The sequence below is a fragment of the Thermobia domestica genome, chromosome 15 (assembly GCF_964235325.1).
Source record: "Thermobia domestica chromosome 15, izTheDome1.hap1.1, whole genome shotgun sequence".
Taxonomy (NCBI): Eukaryota; Metazoa; Arthropoda; class Insecta; order Zygentoma; family Lepismatidae; genus Thermobia; species Thermobia domestica.
Genome location: NC_137468.1, coordinates 157,663,786 through 157,688,672, shown reverse-complemented (window position 1 = coordinate 157,688,672; position 24,887 = coordinate 157,663,786).

The window sequence follows — 24,887 nt, the reverse complement described above, 5'->3', positions numbered from 1 at the left end:
GTGAATGGTAGCAAGTGGATTTTTACACCATTCCTCATGCAGGCCATCAGCCAGTTCTGTGAGAGAGGATGGAGGTGGAAATCGTCGCCGGAGTCGTGTTTCCAAGACGGACCACAGATGTTCAATTATGTTCAGATCTGGGGATTGGGCGGGCCAGTGGAGGTGTTGAACTTCATCCCGATGTTCCTCAAACCACGCTGCAACAACGCCAGCTATGTGAATGGGTGCATTATCATCCTGGAAGATGGCGTCATTGTCCGGGAACAACATCCGAACCATAGGATGCAAGTGGTCTCCTAAAATTGCGACATAATCGTTGGCAGTGATTCGTCCGCTAAGTGTGACCACAGGACCCAATGAAAACCATGATATGGCGGCCCACAGCATCACCGAGCTGCCGCCATGTTTCACAATTGTGCGGAGACACTGCAGATCATAAGCTTCTTTGGGCGTTCTCCACACATAAACACTGCCCGTGTTTGGGAATAGGGTGAAGGATGACTCGTCCGACCATATCACACGTTTCCAGTCCTCAACGGTCCAAGTTGCATGGTCGCGGCACCATTTGCGGCGTGCGAAAGCGTTATGGTCCCTGATGAGCGGTTTGGCCCGTGCAACACGACCCCGTAAGTTCATGTCATGTAATTCGCGGCGGACTGTAATTGTCGAAACAGGGTGGGGAGGTGCTGATTGAGTTCCTCCGTCACTTGCTCCGCAGTGGCACGACGGTTCTGCGTGACAATGCGCTTTAATACCCGGCGTGACCTGTCACTCATGATTTTCTTCCGCTCACTGTTCCGCTTCCCCGATGTGGTTTTCCCGTGTGTTGTGTAGGCCGTCATCACCTTCGACAGTGTCCCACACGACACACCTAAGACAGTAGCCACTGCCGTCACACTCATTCCACATAATCGCGCACCAACAATTTGCCCTCTTTGAAAATCTGAGAGGTCTCCCATTTTACACCACCTCCGTTTGCTGCAGCCACTGGACACCACTGTTCTACTGCGAATGACGTAGTATGGAGACCGACCTAACACACCACCACCAGCGGTCCGGCGCTGCGGGCGCCACGACACCATTGGCAACCCATACATCTGACGTGTTGCCAACTACAGGTGTTTCAATTTTTCTGATCATCATCTGTATCTTTAAACTAAAAATAAGTTCGATTCACTTAATCTTTCTCGGGGATGAATTATTAGATACTTTTTTATTAAAATAATTTAATAGTTGTTGCGAATCTTTGGTACCAGAATCAAATGTTCATGCAGATCATCAGACGTAAGCCTAATTATCCAAAGTTACTTATTTTGTAAAAGAATACCTTGCAATCTTCTGGTATGTAAACAAAAAATGTAGCGGACTAAACGCAGGTAGTAGTTGCACTTATAGAAAAAACAGAATTATCAATTAAAAATTGAACCTTATTGGATGATAACATGTATAATGCTTTATAAATTTGAAATTTGACCTTTGACTTAAAACAGGGTGCATTGGGGAGTTTAGCGTCCCTCTTCAGCAGAGAGGCTATGTAGACACGGGACCTATAGCTTAAAGTAACATCCAAATCACTATCGGTTTGAATCCGAGGACTCCCAGTACGGTTTGAACCCGAAACCAGACGCGCCAAAGGCGAGCGCTGAACCCATGAGGCTACGGGGTAGCCCACAAAAGTAACAATTTGTTAATGTAGTTTCATTTTGAAGAAGATATATCTTCAATAGAAATAAGTAAATAGCTGTTTAAATCATTAGTTCTTAACTTAAACTTTTTTAGTATCTACGAGAGCAACTGATCCCGAATTCTTATTTGTACAATGTAAAGAAGAATTTCATGTATACTTTGATATGAATTGTACTTTACAAAGAAAATTTAATGAATTGTTACTCTCTTATCAATTTCGTTTCGAGAAAGAAGGTAACTGCGCTAGAACAGGGAACTTTTTTGGATTACTTAAACATGACTTTAGTAGCAATCGTCCTAAATGATTGTTGATAGTATGTTCCAAAGAGTCTAAAGCAGTGGTTTTTAAACTGGAGTCAGCGGACCCCGGGGGTCCGTGTGACCTGCCTACGCGGTCCGCGACGTCTAAAAATTGAAATGTGTTGTGATAAAATGGAACTCACAGCTGTTATGCAAAATGTATTTTTTCAGTTACTAAAAAGAAAGCAATTAGAAATTATACCTACGTTTGTAAATTTGAATATTTTCTTTACTAAATTTCTGCCCTGAAGCCGGTCAACCGTTATATAGGACTACTGCAGGTGAGAGGAATTCCTTCTTTGTTAGGGCATTTTTTCAAAAGAAATTGTACATTAACTGCACCGTGCCGATCTTGTTTTGTTGAGTTACAACAATGACATCACCAGAAATCTCGATTTGGACACAATTGTTCTAAGATTGGCAGCATCCAAAACAATGAGACTTACACTGTGATTGTGTTGTTAGTGATTGCTCAAATGTTCAACTTGTTTCTACTATAGTGTGCCAACATGAAAAGTGTATATATGCGTGTTGTGTTTGTGTTTCTTAATCTTATAAAATTTATAAATTTGTAGATAGCAAAAACCCATAAACATATCATTATTTCTTTCGAACATCACTATAAAAAACTGATCAAAAAATGTTTAGAAGTACAAGTGTAAAACAAAGCGCGTAATATTTGAAGAAATATAAAGTTTCGTATCAAAGGACATGTAAATAATAATACAGGTAAGATGTTAATTTCATTTTTCCAATATGCATATATTTGTTTAGGCCACATGTATTTCAAAATATTGATTTAAGATTTTTAAACCCTTCTCTGTAGAATCTCTTTGAAGATAGTATTAAATCTCATTACTCTCTAGATGTTTCCGAGTTTCACAAATATTTTTTCAGTCCATCAAAAATTTAAAAACGTATTTCCTGTACTAATTCTTTGGAAATTTTAATGATTGGTTCGTTCGGCCAACTATTTTTTTTAAATATTTTTTTATTTCCTTGAAGATGAGAAACGGAAGAAATATTTTGTTGCCATAACAAATAAATAAAAAGGAAACACATAGTATTCTAGCTTTCAGGTACAATTGTACTAACGCTATAGGGGAAATTTTTAACAATAATTCCTTCACGCTGTAGTTTTAGTTTTAAGAGCATAAGAAATTATTCATCATCACACACAGAGACAGACATTTTATATATATATATATATATATATATATATATATATATATATATATATATATATATATATATATATATATATATATATGTGTGTGTGTGTGTGTGTGTGTGTGCCCACCCTAATTTACATTTAGCCCCCCCTAAATTTCGAGGCTGGCTACGGGCCTGCGGCCAATGGAATGTCTTCCGAGATGGAAGCTATATATATATATAACAGAAACACTATTTTGCCTTCGCATTCTCTCGTGTTCTTTTGGTAATGGTTTGTGGTGCTATCAAACACATAATCGACACTTCACAGTTCTTCGTGGTGCTCGGAATATACGTAAAGTAAAAAGAAGCTACTTCACAAAAAATTTCTTGTCAGTTTTCATCATTTTCGAGGTGGAATTCATAACATCTACAGAGTAATGTTTTCTGATCCATTTGGAACAGGAGATCGTTATTGGCGATAGTGAGAGTCGTTTCTAGCTTTTTCAATAACGCTCTTTTTTTGGCTTCCTCGTAAACCCTTCTTCATCGAGGAGTAGAGAATTATTTAAATGTACAAAGTGGTTTTTAGAAACTCCTCAGCTCTTGGATACTCATTGCTAAACACAATTATGTGATTTTTTGGTTCCACATAACACACAAATGGTGCCGCTTAGAAATCTCTCCTTGGGGACTGTGGTGACGTCCTCGTTTCTTTCAGAATTTCCAAACATATTCCTTTCCATTTGATAAAGAAGTAGTTTCCATAGTCTCACTTGTTAATGTTTTCTTCTCACATTCAGGCTACAAAAATGTATTTTTATGAGTGTACTGTTTATAACATGCGTTATTCAGATTAGTGTAAAATATTTACACATTTATAGAGCACAAAAGTTTAACAACAATGTCATTTCGTATTTGGGCACCTGCCCTTAAGTTTCCTCTGCCATTTCCAGTAGTTAATACACAATGGTCAATTACATTGCATATGATGTATGAAGTTTTACTATATTGGAACACTCGATAATTATGTGGCATTCATATATTCATTTCAAAAGCCTGAGGGAAAAGGAAAAAGAAACTTATAATCTATTAGGGCACTTGAAGTATTTTCTAGATTTACTTAAAATTGCCATAGATACGAAAAATATTTTTGTGATTAAGCAGCCGCCATCTTGGATGACGTCAAATTCTGAAAACGTACCAGATGTCGGATGTTCACCCAAGGAAAAAATAATTAGTAAGACACCTATTAACGATTTCTGAAGAAAAATTCTCCATACTCAATTTTTCCTACAAAACCATAGCTAGATCCGGAGATGATTACGAAATAGAGTTGGGATGTAGCTAACTTCACCCTGATTCCTCAAATTTCAGTTTCTGTTCGAAATGCATGCCAATCGTTTACTTTTCGTTTGTTATTGATTCTTTTGAAAAAAAAGTAGTTTGTTTTGCAAATTTAAAAAGATATTTACACTTTCACTGCCCTCCCCATACACATACTTTCAAATTTCTATCCAAAACTGTAGCCAATCTTTTGTTATTGATTCTTTTGAAAAAAAAAAAAAAAGAATGTTTGATTCGAAACTCATAAAGGAATATTTACAAAATGAAGTAGGGATGGGGCTGAATTTACCCTGGTCCCTGCACTTACAAATTTCGATTGAAAACCAAAATCAATCGTTTGATATTTTCGTACATTCATTGTTGATTATTTTGAAGAAAGACTAGTTTGTTCGAAAAATATAGTGTTTACAAAAGAAATGGGTGATGCAAGTTCCCACTGGCGCCACTTTAGAATTTCGATTAAAAGCAGAAGTCAATCGTTTGTTTTTCCTTTGTTATTGATTGTTTTGAAGAGAAAATAGTTTGTTTCGAAAAATAGAAAGAGATTTACAAAATAAATTTCCGATGTGGTCAAATTCACCCTTGTCCCTTTACTTACAAATTTCGATTCAACACCAAAATAAACCGTTTGAAATGGATTTATTGTTGATTATTTTGAAGAAGTGTAGTTCGTTTCGAAAAGCATAAGGATGTATCTACGAAATAGAGTTGACGAAGATGATTTGGTTTGGCTTGTTTGGGTTGAAGAAAAAGAATCACTTGTTTCGAAAAACCAAAAGAGATATTTACAGGATACATTTGGTGGACAACTTCACACTGCTTATTCTACTTTTAAATTTCGATTCAAAACTCAAAGCAATCGTTTGTTTTTCGTTTCTTATTGATTTCTTTGTAAAGAAAATAGTTTGTTTCGAAAAATATTAAGTCATTTACAAAATAAAATTCAGTGGGCACACTTCACACCGATCTTTCACATTTCAAATTTGAAACTGGAAGTTCAAGCGGAATTCAAACATATTATATTTTAATAGAGAGTTAAAGATGGAGAGATAATTTGTTTGAATTCCACACCTTTCGGATTCAATATATATATATATGGAGCAAAACTGATAAGAGGTAGCAAGTACAGTTTTTTTAGAATCGATTAAGGGTTGTAAACATAATTATAATCTTCTCTCCCAACCCTCTGTTCAAACCGGAAGTGAAAGAAATTAATCACTTCTGGTTTTAATATTGATTGCCATAGAACAAAAACTAGAATACGTAGACAGAGAGCAGTGGTTTTCTCTAATCAATTAAGCATTCGAAAAATATATTCTTCTCCACTATAACCTCTCTACTAAAACCAAAGTAGCAGAGCAGGCTCCTGCAATCGATTAATCGTCTCAAGAACACGTACCACCATTTCCATACTGAAATATCTTCTCAAACCGGAACTGGTAGAAATCCACAACGACTGAAGTTCTCAATATTGCTGTACATGCAGCAGAAAAGATGACTCGGGTTTCAACGTTGACCGTCATAGAGTGAAAACGGTACTGTTTAGCAGGTAGCGGTTTCTTTGCAGTCAATCAAACATTTCAAGAATATATTCCGTCTCCACTCTAATATCTCTACTAAAACCGGAAGTGATATAAATCTACTAATACTTATGATTTTCAGCGATAATTGAAAAATATCACACCATGGAAACCAAATTCAATCACGGATGTGCACGTGACATTGTTACTTGTTTAATATATAAAGGAAGGCTGAAGCACGATTTTTTTTTTCATTCAAACTGTTCGTTTCAAATATGAATACTCTGTTTCTTCTCAATGTATAAATCAATTGTACAACGTTGAGTTATTATCCTTTCTGTATTCGTTGTAGTGTTTCAATTCTCAGTTTACAAATTTAAAATAAAATAACGAAATACTGGTTTATTATCGAATCTGTATTAATTTCAGAAGCAGTAAAACGTATTGCACTATCATAAAATATGTGTTCTCTACAGATAGTATGCTGTTCAGTGGTGTATGCAGAGAGAGGGATTTCGGAGTTTGAACTCCCCTTTTGAGTAAGATATGATCAAAAATAAACATTTATCATGTTAAGATAAATACAGAAACACTTGAAATTATACAAATTTCAGAGCCTAAACCACCTTTGAAGAAATTCTGCGTACGCTACTGATTACAGTAGTCGACAAAAAAAAAAAAAAAAAACTTTTTCTCTGGCACACGGAAAAAATACCTGATTGTAATAGAAATTTTCACGTAGAATTCGAATCTGCAATCAGTTTTTCTCCATCACCCTCAGTGTTCCCGTGACAGAGGGATTTTCGGGAAATTTCCCCTCAAACCCCCCCGTTTTTTTACCATTTTCATACCTGTAGCTCGGGTACCCTTAGGTATATAAACACACAAATTATATTGTATGTTAGCTTGATTTATACTTAGTAAGCCCTCAAGTTTCATAAGAATCGCATTATTCTTTCTAGAGAAATAAACATATTTATATAAAAATATGCTATGTGTACTGTTAATTTTACCATATTCATTAGTGCAGATAAAACCACATATAGTTTCCACGAAAATTACAATATAAGCACGGTTTATACCTCATTGGATTTGAGATAAAACATATCTTCAATGATGTATACACCGTGTCACCAATATTTGTATCAGGGAATTTCTAGAGGGATTTTGTGGGAAATTCCCTCCAAAAAGTAGTTTATGAGTTATTTTTGTCTTAACTTGCTATTTGTATATAGTGATACAGAAACAGAAACTGCACTAAAACATAATTTTATGTCTACTTAATAAATAATACAAAAGAAGTGAGTGGTATCTTCTTAATAAGTATGTTACCATTTCACAGCAATTTCAGTTGATGTGAGTTTATTCTGATGCACTTAACATTTAGCACATACAAGAACAGTTTTTGTAAGTTTGATTATTACTTAATATCAAAAAACCAGATTATTATTCGTCAAATTCTTGCTTCCTTTGGAATAATTTAACGCTATTGGCAAATGTGTGCAGTGGAGGATGGATATAAGCACAAAGGAGCTAACAACTGGTACGAGCATTCAGTCCTACCATATCTTGGAATCTTATTACGGAATTAAGAGGTCGAAAGTGTGTATTACAGACTCATCACTAAGATCCCTCGTTAATTTCTCTTATTTTCTGTAACTAACTCAGTATCAGAAACAATTTGCCTGCTTTCAAAAGTAGGTAATTTAATACTAACAAAATACTATTGAACGGTTTATTTATTTTAAAGATGTTTTATGGGTACATTGTTACCTGTACCAAGTGCATCTAAAACTGTCAGTTTGTTAAATATATCCCTTCATTTAAAACATCTATGTTCAAGAAACATGTCGTACCTACACTATGAGCTTCACAATGTAAGATTGAGTATCGACAGAATTTTCATGTATGATAAAATTTCTCTTATAAAAAATCAATATATTGCACGAAACATGCATATAATTTTCACTGAAACTTAAATAAAACGAAAAACTATTTTAAGAAATATTGACTTCCTTTACATTCTGTAGTTGACCATCTACTTTAAAGATTTAAATTTCCAGACTTGTGGCAGCTTAGCTCTGAAAAAAGTTTCAACTTCCTACTTAAAATTTCTATTTTGCTTAATTGGTCATAATTAAACATTTCACGGCGTTTGTACCCATGAACTAAAATTACCCTGCATATAAAATGTTCAACCAGGTGAAATAATTCGAAGAAAAAGATGAAAAATCATATATATCATCTTTAATTTTTATCCAAAATAATGATAATTAAATCAATATATGATTTTGAACATTTGTAATGAAATACATTTGTCCATATATTTCGTTGTGGAATCCTTAAGAATGTCTTCACCCTGGACGATATACGCTGGTGACTTGGGTCTACTTTTCAACTTGAGGATTCACATTCGATAACTGCTAAAATAAAAATAAACATTATGTTAAATTTAATCCTATACCATATGCTTTATTATTAAATAAAAACCTTGAAGAAAGATATTATTAAAACTATTTATTGAAAAATAGAATGAATAGGATTATTTTCCGTATTGAAAACTCACGAAGTGCTAAAAGGAACTCAGATGAAGAAATTAAAAACGAATTCTTATTTTTTACTGTGACCAACTCTTCATTTGAACTCTAAGATTAGAATTGTTGCTCAGATAACAATCACTGCCAAACTATCTGATTCTAATAAGGAATTTCAAATTTTCAATTATTAATTTTAAAGATAACCAAGAAAGTTACGTCGCTCTTTCACCCACCACCAGTGGCGTATTTACGATTTTGTTTCGGGAGGGGCTTTGCTAACTTTCGGGGGGGGGGCTTTGCCTGGAAATGTGAAAATTCTGCAAGATATTTCATTTACTTTACTATACTAAGTAAGATTTCGGGGGGGGGGGGTCTTAAGCCCGGAAGCCACCCCCCTAAATACGCCACTGCCCACCACCTTCGAACATCGATATGGCACCCAAGATGTACCTAGATCAAAAATAGTTTCCATCAGCATCGATCCCTTCTGGAAGGCCACGGATTCCATCGCAGTAGAACTTGGTGAACCTTGAAGTGAAAACAGTATCAAGGGCATTTTGAACCTCAATTAGGGATTTGAACTGAAGTCCTCTAAGGTGATTGTCCAAGGAATGGAACAGGTGATAAAAGAACGGTGCAATGTCCAGGGACTATGGCAGATGCAATAGTGTTTCCCATTCAAGGCGTAGAATGGTGTTCCGATTCAGAAGTGCTGGCTCCAGAGTTTTGAATTTTTCTTGAACACGGCTCAACAGCTGACACTACATAGTTGCATTGATGCTCTGATCAGCTGGTAACAGTTTCCGATGCACGATGCCGCGAACAGTCCAACTAACACACAGGAGGACATTCTTTTGATGCAGTACTGGTTTCGGCTGTTTTCGAACCTGTTCATGGGATGCTTACCAACGATGATGGCGCCGTGGAGCTTCGTACAAGACCCACTTCTGATTACATGTCAACATCCTGTCCAAAATTGCTGCTTGCTCAGAGGAGACAGCAAAGAAACACATGTCTGCTCGCGTTGCCTTCTGGCCTGGAGTCAAATCATGTGGGACCCATCAACCCAACTTGTAGTGCTTCACAAGTTGATGCAGGTGCAGCCGACCCAGTTCCTCACCTGTCTGGCCACTGTTCGCCTTAATTGCTGCCTGAATATCTTCATTTTGAACATGTGTTGGTCTTTCGGCACATGGTACGTCTTTGTTTTTTCACCGTCCTTAAACTTGTTAAACCACCGCTGCACTGTCCGCGTAGCCACGACATCCTCACCAAAGGCCTGGTATATCTTCCGGCCCGCTGCAGTGGTGTTTGACCCCAGTTTGAACTCGTACAGCATACACTCCTTATGACGCTCTGTGAAAGTTCCATGTTCACTCTGTTCTTACGCAAGTTCATGGTGTAACTGAACTGCCAGAACCAGGTAGTATGTTGTATATACCTACACCAACAACTTGCCTCCACCTTATCTCCATTCGCATTCTACTTACGATGTGAGGGCCAATTGAACACAGACCTCCACAAAAAGCGACAGAACTTCCTTGGTTATCTTTATATTAGCCATGATTCTACCGGTTCAAATTTCATGGTGAATAGTAGGGCCATTCCATATGAAATCAACAAATCAAGGTGGCTCATGTGTTTAAGATTGTCTTCAAATTTTGTTCAAATGTTGTGGTATCTAAACATAGCACACCTGTCAAATTTTAGAGCTCTACCTGAAACGGAACTGCTGGTAGGAGCCATTCAAAATTTGCGCAAAATCACACCTAAGTGCGTCTTCGACTTAAAGTACTGAAACCGCTATATCTCTGGAGATATTGAAACTATTTAAAAACGGTTCCCACTAAAACAATCTTATGTTAGAGTTTGTAGCATTTAAAACATTGTACTAATAAACTTCTCAAATAGGGTTAATCACATGAATTTCGCCATCAAAGAGAAATAAAAGAAGAAAAAATAATATTATTTTTGAAGAAGGCCCACCTAACATCAACCTCAAATTTTCAAAATAAGTAGCTCTAGTGTTTTTCTTTGACATATAAAAAATTAGGAAGGTGTTTTTTGGTATGTTCAAGAAAAATTATGACAGTATAAGTTGAAGGCGGATTTAGGCACTTTTCGCACAAAACCCCCAAATTTCCAATGACTGTTTCCAATTTTCCGTGTTGAAAATGTTTATAACTGTCAAGACTGACGTGATTGAATAGATAAATTGTGTCAGAAATTTGAAACTTCAAGTATCATTGCTGAAGGGAGTCATATTTTGTCGTTAGTTCCAAAATCATGGACATATATGAAAACTGTTGAAACGTTTCAAACAACCGAGTATCTCGTTTGTGCACTAAAAGAACTGGCTCACTCATAAGATATAAGTACAAACAATGGGTTCAAACTGACAGAATCCAAATGGAGACAATGATTAAAGATACAGACGACTTCATTGAGATTTTGGTAGGAAAAAAATGACAAATTAGCGCAGCACCACTTCATAGCCAAATCTCAGAGCGACTACTTCAAATACACACAATAAAGACTTTGGATAACAAATCATGTTTAATTATAGTTGATTTTGCTGAAAACTACTCCTGTATTATTCAAGATGAAGGTTAAGAGTATCACTGGACCAACATTCTAATCTTTTTAAATGCAACATCATAAGAGATCCTGTAACTTCTGTTATCAAATGTTTCGTTATGTTGTGTCATTGATATGTTAAAGCACGATGCAGTTACATTTTATGCTTTCCAAGTTATTCTTTTGAAGTATGTTAACGATGTTTTTCCTCAGATTAACCACATTATCTACTTTGGAGATGGGTCAGCAGCCCGATATAAAGACTATAAAAGAAACTTTGTCAACTTAAGCCTGCATCAATGATTTTGGACTCACTTGTGAGTGGAACTATTTTGCCACAAGCCACGGCAAAAGTGTTTGCGATGGCATAGGTGAGACGCTCAAATGTCTAGCGAGACATGTTAGTTTACAGAGGCCACTGGGTGACCCGATTGTTACTGCTGCCGATTTCTTCGAATTTTGTCAAACTACAACTAGTGTTGTAAAAAAAAACTATTTTTTGTTAAGTTTTTTATTCAATAATAAACATCGTTCTTTTTCATGTTTTTTTCAAATGTCTTTTTTTTCTGGCAACCATTATTTATTGATTTATGTTGGAGATTATTGAAACAATTAACAGAACTTGAGTCGAAGCCCTCGTAACTTACAAATCGTTTGTTTCTTTGTACCTATACGAGCAAAATTGGGTGATTATTCCTTTCGGACCCGGGTCATTTTTGGGGTTTTCTTCATTTTCAGTTAGTGACTTATAGCTCAAAAACCATTCATTCGATTGATATGGTTAAGGCCTTGTTTTTTAGAAAATGGATGTGGCTATTTTTTGGTGTAAGTTGTATTGCAGTGTTGCCAACGAGTGGGAAATTATTGAGGGAAATGTAGGGGTGAAAATTTACAAAAAATTCCTAATCTAATTTCATTTTTTTATCTAGCACCACTGCTGCTATATGGGTTCAAGTCACCTAAAAAAATTCTTTAGTGTGTTGACAAGGTACAGTGAAAAACTGAAGTAGCTGTCTTCCATTCAAAGTGGGAAAGAACAAATTCTCTGTCATCATACACATGAAATTTTGACCCTTTTTACGCCTCAGAAGCAAAAATCAACAGATACGCCGGGGCTACAGCTTCTCTAATTATCCTATTGAAACTTTTTATGGTGCGTTCTGTAGGGCAAAGATGAAACTTTCAGGTAGTGGTACGTTTGTTTCAATGTAGCCAGCAAGAGGGTAATAATAGAGGGAAAAGGGAAATTTTCCGAATTTCTCACCTAAAATCGGGAATTAATTGTTTTGGCTGGAAACACTGCCATCACACAGACGAAATCTATCTCAAAATAAACCTTAGTACTCCAAGAATATATCCTACAAGTATCATGCTTATATCAAGCAAAATAAGCATGAAATTTAAAATAAAATTTCATTCTACCTCAGAAATTCACCATTTTCTTACCATTTTCAGAACATGGTTTATTATAAACCTCAACTGTACTTCTCCTAATTACTCTAATGAAACTTTTTATAGTACGCTGTGTAGGCTAAGGACGAAGCTTTTAGACACTGGTACGTTTGTTGTAGCCAACAAGAGGGAGATAATAGAAACAAAAAGGGATTTTTTTTCAAAATTTACCCCTAAAATCTGGAATTAAAATTTTCTGTAGCTGGCAGCACTGCTATCAGACACACACAAACTATCTTAAAATAAGCTTTGGTATCCCTCTAATATATCCTACAAGTATTGTGACGATATCTAATAAAGTAAGCATGTCAATAAAAAATATCTCATTTTACCTTAAAAAAATCACAGTTATCTTTCCAATTAGAGAACAAGGACTACTGAAAACCTCAACTGTACTTCCCCTAATTATCCTATTGAAACTTTCTATAGTCCATTGTGTAGGGCAAAGAGATACTGATACGTTTGTTCCGATGTAGCCAACAAGAGAGAAATAATAGAGTCAAAACCGATAATTTTCCCAAAATTTCCCCCTAAAATCTGGAACTAAAATTTTCTGTAGCTGGCAACACTACTAACAGACAGACGCAAACTATCTTAAATTAAGCATTGGTACACCACTAATATATCTTACAAGTATTATGGCGATATTTAAGGAACAAAGCTTCTAATTACCAAAAATATATTACGGTAAACATAAAAGGGAAATACTAGAAAAATCAAGGGTTGGAACCTAAATTTTTCGTGCGCTCCCTAATTACCCCATTGTAACGATCTATACTTGCGTTTGTTAAGTAAGGACAAATTTTCGATTGGCATAAGTTTACTTGCACTTGGACGTATAGGTACGGATTTATTAAAAAAATCTCGAATTTTTTGCCGAAATTTAGGGAAGTTTTAATTTCCCTAATTGGCAACACTACGCGCAGACCCGTCCAATTGATGTCAACAGTTAGGTATCCATTCGAGGTATCTATTTGGCAAATCTTAATGAGGTTTTTCTACAACGAAGGAAGCTACGGGGAAAAAAGAAGTAAAGGAAATTCGAAATTTGAAAATTCTCGAATTTTTGACTGGGGTGAAATTTGAGAAGAGAATTCGACACCAGAAGAAAAAGAAATTAATATGATAAACTATGGTCCAACGATACTTGACAAGAATAATATCCTGATATCTGAATTAGTGTCCACACAGGAGCGGATTAAAAAAGTGACACACCCGTGCGTGCTACTTTGGCCACCTAGTGTACATTTGATTACTTTTTTTTGACTACTAACCCGTGTTGTTGTAGTTATAGTCTTGACTAATAATAATATCGTTGTTGTAAACAATAACTTTATAAGGAAAATTTTCTCTCCTTTTTACATCTTAGTTCCAACACTGTTGGTGAGAAATGCAGGGAGTTTGAAAATGAATATCGGGGTTTTCAGTGTTCATAGTAGAGACCTGCACGGGCCGGGCTGGGCCCGAGGCCCGAAACCCGGCCCGGCCAGCGGTCCGGGCTTGGGCGGGCCGACTCTGTTATTTCTTTGGGCCGGGCCGGGCTTGGGCAGGCCGACACTGATTTCTCTTCAGGTCGGGCTGGGCTAGGGCCGATTAATTGCACTAATTATTGACTTTCGTTAAACGATAATTAGAGTAAAAGCAAACGTTGAAGAAGTGTGCCCGTGAAAAATGTTACAAAATGAAACTTTTAAAATTTATCAGGCCCGAGCCGGGCTTGGGCCAAGAATTTTAAAAATCTTATCGGGCCTGGCCGGGCTCGGGCCGAAAATCTTCAAAATTTTTCGGGCTCTGGCTGAGCCGGGCCTAGGCACATTCGGGCTAGATTGGGCTCAGGCCGGAAAATTCGGCCCGTGCAGGTCTCTAGTTCGTAGTACTTATTACAATTTACGTACAATTCAGTGGCGGAGCCAAGGGAGAGCCTGGGGGCCAGCCCCCCTTGCTCAAATTCTTGGTTCCCCTAGTGCCTCCCCCCACACAGAGTGATACTGCTATAGGTTGACATACGGGGAGTTGATAGTGACCACAAGTGAAACTACTACCGAAACATCTCTCAACAACAGTTACCAATTGCAGAATACCGTATATTGTAATAGTCTGAGTTCCAAGTAAAAAGCTCCAGGCTCGTTTTGGTTTGCAGCACAGCAAGATCTAATTCATCGAAATCTGTAAGGTGCATGTATTGACATTACCATCTGAACGTTCCTTTTAACCTCTGTTCCTTATCTGGTTATCTTCTTTGTTTTTTGACAAAGAACCAGAAAAAAAGCAAAATCAGTCGACATTCTTATGCGCTTCGATGTTGAAAGTCACACTAAAATAAGAAATGCTTACTTACAAATAGCATACACTGAGGTAGAACGTTACACTTATGTTGGACGAAAAAAGTCTTCGTACACTAAGAAGTTAATTTGCATTGATTATGCCAACATAAAACAAATACATAGCATCCATTAAATAATTGGATATTATTATTATTATTATTATTATTATTATTATTATTATATTATTATTATTATTATTATTAATATCAAATAATATCGAACCGTCTTTAATATACAGTAAAAGAAGAGAGCAGAAGTTTATATTATTTCTGTCATTCTCTCTGTTGTTTATATCCCAATCGTTCGAGAAAATTAAGATACTAAATACTACCAACACCTACTATTTGCTACTGATGCTGGTTCTTCTCGAATACGTTCTGGTCGTGTCCCTAGTACGTCTAGTATCCTAACATTCTTGACCATTGGCAACTCTATAGAAATCTTCTGCTGCGATGTTAACAAGCGATACTAGCGATCTCCAAGGAAAACGGAGTCAGCGCTTGGTACTGCTAGTATCGCCAGCGCTTTATACTACTAACTAAAGCATGGGGAATTGAGACTAAAAAAAATCAATGATCCTTTATAAGTAAATCGTTCAGAAGTATTTTCTTTTAAATGGTTTTAACTAGCTTAATCCCAAAACTGCCACCACTAGAGAAATTTCGAAGTTTATCACAGAGCAATGCTACAATCTCCTGATTACTAACGGCCGGGTAAGATACCGAGATGATACAACTTTGTCGCGGCAGTAATGCTATTTTGTGTAAAAGCGGTAATTACTCCCGTGACCAGGTTGTATCATCAAGTTATCTTATGTTTAGTGATCAGAGATATATCAGGAGTTTGTGGGACTGGTCCACAGATATTCCATTCAGTAAGTTCAGTCAGTGAATACCCATTTTTATTAGAGATTTATATTTGTTTTTGTTTGTTTTTTAAAATCAAAATATGCATTTCTGAGAAAATTAAGCACTAAGTATTTCTGAGAAAATTACATTGTAGGAATTATGCAGAATAGTAAATCAGTGGTGACAAATTTTCAACAGGATATACTAATTAATGCCCCTCCTTCAAATCTAATCTCAAAACTAACAATATTAATTAAGCATCGACTACAGGATAGTAGCGTTAAGTTATTTCAACTACACTTGAATTTATTTTAAGGCTTTGAAACATCCGAGACTCAGAGGATAGAAATGAGGGAAATGAGTCAATAGGGCTATACAAATTTCCCTAGTGACACCGAGGAAGAACCTTGGTAAACTCCTCAGTCGAAATATTTATCCACGAGAGATCGGCCCACACCATCTTCCGAATCTGAAGTCGATGATCTACCACTGAGCTTTGGCCATTTGGTGTGCGTGTGAAGTATTTGTCTATTTGAATTCACGTCAAATTCTAAAAACTAGTGAAGGTAAACAAACGAAAGAAAGAAAACTGCCACGTATACTTCTTTTGCTGTAAAGGAGTCCCGATTAAAGCGTCTGTTTTAACACTGATATTAGGGAAAGAAAAACACGTTTCCTCATTTTGCTTCAAAGAGTGTTCACTTCATCATTTTAATGAAATAAAGGCATATTCATAACTCAGTTTTAGAGCTCAACAGTGCAAGTAACCTCTACGGCCAGATCAAAACAAGATGCTGCATCCGAGGTAGTTATCCCAGGCGTCAGCAAACTAATCTGTGTGTTTATTGTTGTAGATGTAGATGAAGGGGTTGCTAATCGCAAAATTTGTCCTGGGCACCAAATGTTTAGTTTCGTGATTGATTATAGGGGAGGAGCCAGGGTGTGCACCCCCCCTGATCCTTTGCGACATTTATTTTTATATTACTTACAGTCCAGGGAAAATTTTAAGCCATGTTCCAAAAAAAGAAAACTGCCTCTACTATAAAATAGCGGGCCTTTCTTTTTAACTTTTATAAGACCAGCAGGTATTTCACGGAAAGCGTAGACCTTCACTTTGACGGTCCTAGAGGTTCTCCTAATTATCACAGGGCCATGAATAATACCTTGTTGGAAAGCTTATTTTACGTAGATTCCAATGAGGTAACAATTGAGGAGATTGTGCGTTATATGTAGAAGAATAAGAGGAAGTAGCCCCGCAAAAAATCTAAAATAAAAGACGTTTTCTTGATATCGTGGAATGCTGGCAACACTTGCTACCATCGTACGCAGGCAAAATCACTGTAATGTATACACTGTACGTTGGTGTCAATAATATTAAAAAATCAAATACATTGGTGCAATAGAAAAAGAGTTAAAAATTCGATACTCGTCAGTACTGAGGACCGGCCTGAATAAGGCTTTTTAAGGGCTAGAAATGGTATTTACATTGATGACTCCGGTGATCTCCCTATTTAACACAGGACCATGAACTACATTTCGTTGCAAACGTTTTACAACAGAGTCCAGCGAAGTAACATTTGTACAGATTGTAATATATTTGTAGAAGAAGAGGAAGAAGAAACTCAAGAAATTGAAATATAAATTGGGAACAACTGCTCTGGCAACACTTGCAATTATCTTACGCAAACAAAATTACACTAATGTGTACATTATATTTTTATATTAATAGTATCCAAAAATTATAGACATTGGTGCAATAGAAAGCAGGATAACAGCTGTATACCCGATAGTACTGAGGATCGCCCTTATGAGGTTTTTGAAGGCCTGAATATGACAGGTTGACGACCTAGTGACCCCTTTTCCCCCGTTACGACTTTAAGTACATCTCAACTTATTAATTCTTAATCTCAGCTTCACTATTCTAAAATAATTTACTAGATTTTAAATTGAGTAATCAGACTTTACTCACTATTATTCTATTATAATCTTGTTAATTAGTTATTGTTACATTGTTTTTGCTATAAAGTTTGCAGTTTTAATATTTGTATTTCTTCCTTTTTTTTAAAGATTTATTAAATCATTAACATGGATGTTGACGAATTAGGTTCAGATTGGCCTCAGTCTAAGAAGAGAAAAACTGCAGAATATTCTCAAAAGTGTATTATTTCATTTTAAGAACTGTAAAGGTGGACATTTCACTCATATTTTGAAATTACCCAATGCGCAAGAACGGATTGATAAGTTACTGGAAGTGAAAAGAAAAAGACAGTTAGAAACGTCGCCAACAGAAAGACTTGAGAGATCTGTTCCCAAATTCCAGATACTGTGCAAGAAAGAGATGGTTATCACAGGGAGTGTTATCAAAAATTTACCAAAAACCTTGATCGACTTAAAGCTGAAACATCTACCTCCTCAGTGCAAGATGAGAAGAGTCACTCAACGCCACGACGATCACAGTCTAAAGATAGAATCCTCTTCCAGCCTGATTGCATTTTCTGTAATGTTGTTGAACCTAAACGCATTTATAAGAATAAAGCCAGAACAAGTGAAAAAACATCTCTCTTCGAGTATGGTGGTGGAAACACTGTTCTAATATGTGCTGAAGCGAAAGGTGATGAAAAGCTTTTAATGAGAATCAGAAATGTTGATTTATTTGCAGTTGAAACCAGATTTCATCCATCTTGTAGGAAGTCCTACTGTAATATTGATACCTACTGGAGAACTAAGAATGAAGAACAAAAGCTGATACAAATGCAGATGGAAGAAGCACACAAAAATGCTTTTGAAATAGTTCTTGAAGAGGTTAGAATGAAAATCATGCAACTCAAATTGATTATTAAACTTAAAGATTTGAATGGTTTGTACATTGCAGAATTAGAAAAGTCAAATTGTCGGAATCCAAATCATAGATCTGAAAAACTAAAGGCAAAATAATTGAAACATGAAATCAGCCAACACATCTCATTTACTCAGAGCAAGTGTTTTCAAGCTGTCCTTGTTTACAGTAAGTCCCTTGATACTGATACCGCAGTCCAAATGGCTTTTCAGCTAGGATCAGAAAATAGCATTGAGAATGCGGCCAGAAATCTTCATGATTCTATCATTAGAACATTCAGAGCGGAAAAAGACCTTAAGTGGCCACCAACGGCAAAAGAACTTGACCAAGATGTCAAACTTCCGAAGAATTTGGAAAATTTTCTGTCCATTGTCATATCCAACAGAAGGGAACAGCAAAGTGATAAAACCAAGAAACTTATTTCTTCAATAGGCCAAGACATCTGCCGGGCCACAACCAATGGACAATGGAAGATGCCAAAGAATGTGTTACTCTGCCTGAGTCTTAGATATTTATTTCGAAGCAAGGAACTAATAACCCTCCTCAACAAACTGGGTCATTGTGAATCGTATTGGTTTAGTTTAGAGGCAGAGACTGCAATGGTTAATGAGGTTTTGAACAAATCTTCTGTTGTATCTGATGCTATTGTAATGAGGCCAAGTGGGAAATGTCTTTTTTATTCTGAGTTTGATAATTTTGACCAACATGTGAATGAATTGACGGGTGCTGGCTCTGTTCATACAGCTCATGGAATAATGCTACAGGAAGTAGAGGAAGATGACATCAGAAGTGAATGTATCAAAGATACAGAAGTGAGGACCAAACAGAGAAGCTTGAATTTAACAATTAACCATGAGTTACCTGATTGCTTTGTGCACATTCGAAATAGTCCTAAGTTAGTCATACATCAAATTCATTATTCAGAGGGGGAATCATCTTTCTCAAGAAGTCTTCAAAACAACTTGAGTTGGGTGTGGCTAAGGTCTCAGGAAACATCTGATTTGAATAAAATACCTGGATGGAGTGGATTTCAGTCAATCGCTAGTGAGCCACCCAAGAAGCTCACAATCATAGGTTACTATCCAGTCATTTACAAGCCAAACACAGACTACAGTACAGTGAAGGAATGTTTGAGATTAGCAGAAAAAGCTTCAAGCTGTTGGGCAAGATTATGTAATCACAACCTTTGACTTGGGTGTGTGCATGAAAGCATTTCCATTAATTTGGAACTCTCCTTTGGAATACAGGAAGCACATAATTCTTTTAGGTACCTTTCATTTAATATATGCCTATTTCTCAGTTATAGGAAAGAAAATGACAGGGTCAGGTTTAGATGATGTTATGAGAGAAGCTGGACTAATGACATCGGGATCGATGAAAGGAGTATTGAGTGGCAAGAACTACAGTAGAGCTATGCATTGCTATAAAATAGTTCTTGAAGCTTTGGAAAGAATGCTTCTCAAAACCTATCAGTTTAATAAAAAAGATGATTTGAATATGTTGGAAAATTTGCAAGATTATTTTAAGCAAGCACTATTAGAACCCAATCATGACAGCATTAATTTGATCATGCAGAATGAAAAAGTTACTCACTTTTGTAAAGAATATCAGGATTTCAGACAAGAAGTTAAAAAGGGATCACTTGGTAAAACAGCTCAGTTTTGGGTGTCATTTATGGATCATGTATGGCTGGTTTTGCAACTTCATGAAGCTGTTAAGAAAAATGACTTTTACCTGTATGCAGAGTGTTTACATTTAATGTCACCTTTGTTCTTTAGCTACTCTGCTCAAAACTATGCACGATATACTACAATGTTTTCAGTTATGATAGCTAACATTGAACATACTCACCCAGGTGCAAAGGAACTGTTAAAAATGGGTGCTTTCAGTGTTGCGAGGAGTATGGTTCCAGGGTGTAGAACAGATGTAGATAAAACCATGGAAGAAACATTCATAAAGCATGCAAAGTCAAGAGGAGGTGCTGGAGATAGTGGAGTAGGGTTGACCGGAATCACAAGGAACTATGGTGCATACCAAAGATGGATACTGACAACACATATGCGTTCGGAAATGTTAGGAGCAACTTTGCATATGGCTGGTATCAAAAGTAGAAAAGGAAATATTCATCGAGACTTAGGAAGATCAGCAACTGAAAGAGGGCACAAGAAAGTATTGCGAATAATAGAATATTTTGAAGGTTACATGAATCCCTTTGACATTAAAGAAGTTCGGTTACATGTAATATCTTCAGGTGTTTCTGTGTCTCCAAATATTGAGGAAGATATTCTTCAAGCTGAACAGCTAGGAAAAGGTGCCAGAGATACTTTTGTGGAAGAGCGACTGAGAAAGAATGAGAACTTTTTTGAGAGCATAAAAAAACTGAACTTGAAAACTATGGCAGACATGCAAATTAGTGTCAAGGTGGCAACAAGTACAAACAAAGTTATAGAGTACAGACATCAAGGAAATGTTCTATCTCAGCTACTAGTGAAGGCACAAGAGAAAGACATGAAGATAAATTTGAAACAGCTTATGACATATTCTTTGTCACCAATACCATACAGCATCGGTACCACTAATGGATTTCTTGTCAAGACCAACAAAGCCAAGTCGTTTTTGTACTTTGCAAAAGATGTTTGTGATGAGGCTTTTTCCCCTGATCCAAAAATGTTGACTGTCGAAGATGGTAATGCATACTTTCACATTTTGAAAGAAATTCCACCAACTTTCAAGGACATAGCTTTGAAGATTTTCCATATGACTTCTAAACAAGGTGATGTCATCTTCAGTACTGATATGTACAGCAAGATATCAGTAAAAGCTTTGGAAAGAAAACGAAGAGGAGAAGCAGAAATGTTGATTGTGTCACGCCCGAAATCCAAGAAACCTAAAGACTGGAAATTGATTTTGAAAAATGAAGAAAATAAGCAACAGTTAGTAAATGTTATGCATGATGTTTGGTCAACAGAGAAAGAAGTAAAGAATTTGATAGGAACTCGCAATTTTATTTCAGTAAAGAATGGTGAAGCTTTCAATCTCTCTGTTTCCAAAGAAGCCGTATTGATACCAGAATTGACATCAAACCAAGAAGAAACAGATACGAGAGTCATTATCTATTGCATGTATGCTGCTGAAATGGGTTACGAGGAAGTGAGAGTTAAAAGGCCTGATAGTAACATTTTTTGGATATTGCTTGCTCATGCAAGTAACATCAGATGCAAAATATTGTTTCAATCAGGATATGGTAACAAGAAAAGGTTACTTAATGTTAGTAAACTGTCAGAGGATTATGGTGCTGAGAAGTGTTCTGCTTTACTGGGGCTTCATGCCTTTACTGGGTGTAATTCAACAAGTGCCTTCAAAGGAAAAGGAAAGATCAAACCTTTAAAAATGCTGCTCTCTCAGAAGTATCAACCTTATCTTGCAGCATTCCGAAAACTTGGAGCATCACGGACTGTAGACGACACACTAGTTTCACTCCTAGAGGAATTTACATACGCCCTTTATGGATCTAGAAAATGTTCCTCAATTGATGAACTTAGGCTGCTCATAGTAAAAAACAAATGCCAAGGCAAAGATCTCACCCTTTCAATGGAAGCAAACGTTGATTTTTCCATGTTACCGCCCTGGAGACTGGCCAATACAAGACTTCAAGAAATCCCAAACCCTTGGGAAGGTCATGGCTGGAATAAAAATGGGGAACCCGTTTGGTGTGCTCCCAATAAAATTCTTCCTCCAGTTTTAACAGATGTATTGAAAGATTTTGACTGTGGAGAGTCAGTGGAAGAATGTGATGAAACAGGTAAAAATCCTAATGCACTTTTTACTGATGATATATTGCTGGAAATTCTCAGTGATGAAAGTGATAGCGATTGTGACAGTGAGGAAAGTTTTGACGAATGACTTTGCACAAGTGTCCACAATTTGATTTGTGTCATTTCGTGTATATGAAAGAAAATTTGGGTTTAGGATTTTGACAGTGTATATATTTTAATATTAAAAAATCGTAAGACTTCTACAATGCACTTAATTTAAACTATAAGAGAATTGAGTACTAAAAGTTTCGTTGTTACTTCAATGTCAACTGCATATTATAAAAAAAACTTTAGATGAAAGATTTACTACAAGAAGTGATTGGCCCGTTGCTAAATACACTTTTTGCACTGCGAAACCTTTTCAGTTATAAAAGTGATTGTTTAAGTGATTGCGTTTGGTGAATAACTGCAGAAGTGCCCCTAATTTGTTTTGTCTATTTGTACAGTGAAGATTTCGTTTTATCTTTTTCGGCAGCATATACAGGTATGTTGCATCTTACTCCTATAAAAATGATTAAACTAACATGCACTGTAAGGGTTGGTAACGCCAGAAATTATTTAAATATATATATATATATATATATGTTTCTCTTCGATACTAATAGCGTACCATTCTAATTGCAATCTAAAGGCTATATTCCCCCCCCCCCAATTGGGCAAAGTAACTATTTTTTAAATCAGAATTGTTATTGGAAGATATCAAACGTAATAACGAAGATTCATGTGCGTAGTTCTAATAGAAGGGGGAGAATATTGAGGGGTAATAGGAGTTGTTTTGTAAGTCTAATAAAGTGGCCCGAAAGAAATTTGAGGTTCTGATTTCTTTCTCACGTTATATTTTGCTGATCTCTATGATTCTTGCATATGTTTGACATATCTATCTAGAGCATACGCAGAAAATATTTCGTTGACGTGCAGCTAGTGCAAGGGTTGCGAACTGCCCACGAATTTTCAGAATTTTTCAAAAATTTTCAGTTTTTTTTCTTCTTCTTCTTCTAGGAATGAAGCACGAAAGGTGGAAGCATTACCCCGTTGGACTCTGTGTTCCATAAGCTTTTCAATGATGTATCATTTATGACGATGCGATATTTAGTGGCGGAATAAATCCATCAAAGTGAAGGTTAACTATTTTCTTTATTTTGCAGGCAGACGTACATAGGTTTTACTAAATAAGGGCAATTCTTTAGGTGTTTGTTTGGAGCCAGTTTGTTTTCTTGGGAACATAGCTATAAATTTTCTTTAGATTATGAAGATTTAAAAAAGTATGGTCTCATAGGATCAGGGGGGGTGCACATGGGGGACCCCTGGCTTCCCGACTATTAGGCTACCATATTTTTAGAGCGTGAAATCGGGACATTTTTCTGAAATATTAAGAATACGTGATAAATATTGGCAATTTACTTTAAAGTGAAACTTAAGCTTCAAGAGCAAGGCTTAAAATTTAAAGTGGGCTGGGACGGCAAATCAGTGTCCTGTTAGAGTTCAGTTCCTGTTTCTGTGCGACGTTTGTCTCTTAAGAACATTTGTCCTTGTCCATCACTTTATTATTATTATTAATAATAATAATAATACAGTTTATCTACCAAACGAATATTTATATTATTATGCGGTATTAAACCAAATCTGGAACTTGTGATATTTACTTACTTCCATCACTCCATCCGGCAAATTAGTGTGATCTGTAAGAGAGGGAATGTTTTCGGGCTGCTAAAATTTGAGATGACTGATGTATGCTATAATCTTGAGCTTCGCCTTATCTCAAGTAGATGCAGACATGTCGGAAGGTTTGATTCTTGTAGATTCACAAGCTCAAATGTTGTTGTCGAAGACGAGGTCTGAAGAATATGAATCTCAACGAACAACATTCGAACAAATTTATCAAGAATGTTTGGAGATATACAAAGAAAATGGTCTTGAAATTCCAGAACCGGAAACAGATAGAATATAGGGGCTCCTCGTGGAAACGAACTAGACATTCGCCATCGAAATATCACAATTCATTTTAGATGAATGTCTTCCTTCAGTGGAGGCAGAAAACGAATTTTCTAAAGGTAATATACTAAGAGACATTTTTATGCCTACTATTGATAAGGCAATTACTGTGACGGAAAAACGCTTTTGATCATGTAGCAAAATCATTATTAGATCGATCACCACTCTAAATCGAAAAGGTGAAAACTTTCTAAATTACAACATTGTGGAGATTATAGCCCAGTATTATGGAAGTGATCTGGAAATATTCAAAAGTGAGCTCAAAATCTCCCCAAACACAAATAAGTTGTATGAAGATGAGAGAAAACCAAAGTTGATTCCTTGATGAATTTCGTTACTCTTTGCGTCTACAGAAACGCATTCCTAGAAACCTACAAGCTACATATCATCTATGTGATTATATCAATTTCTAGTGCTACATGTGAAAGGCTACTCTCATGTTTGATACGATTAAAGACATATACGCAATTCAATGACTGATGATAGGTTGAAAAACTTAGT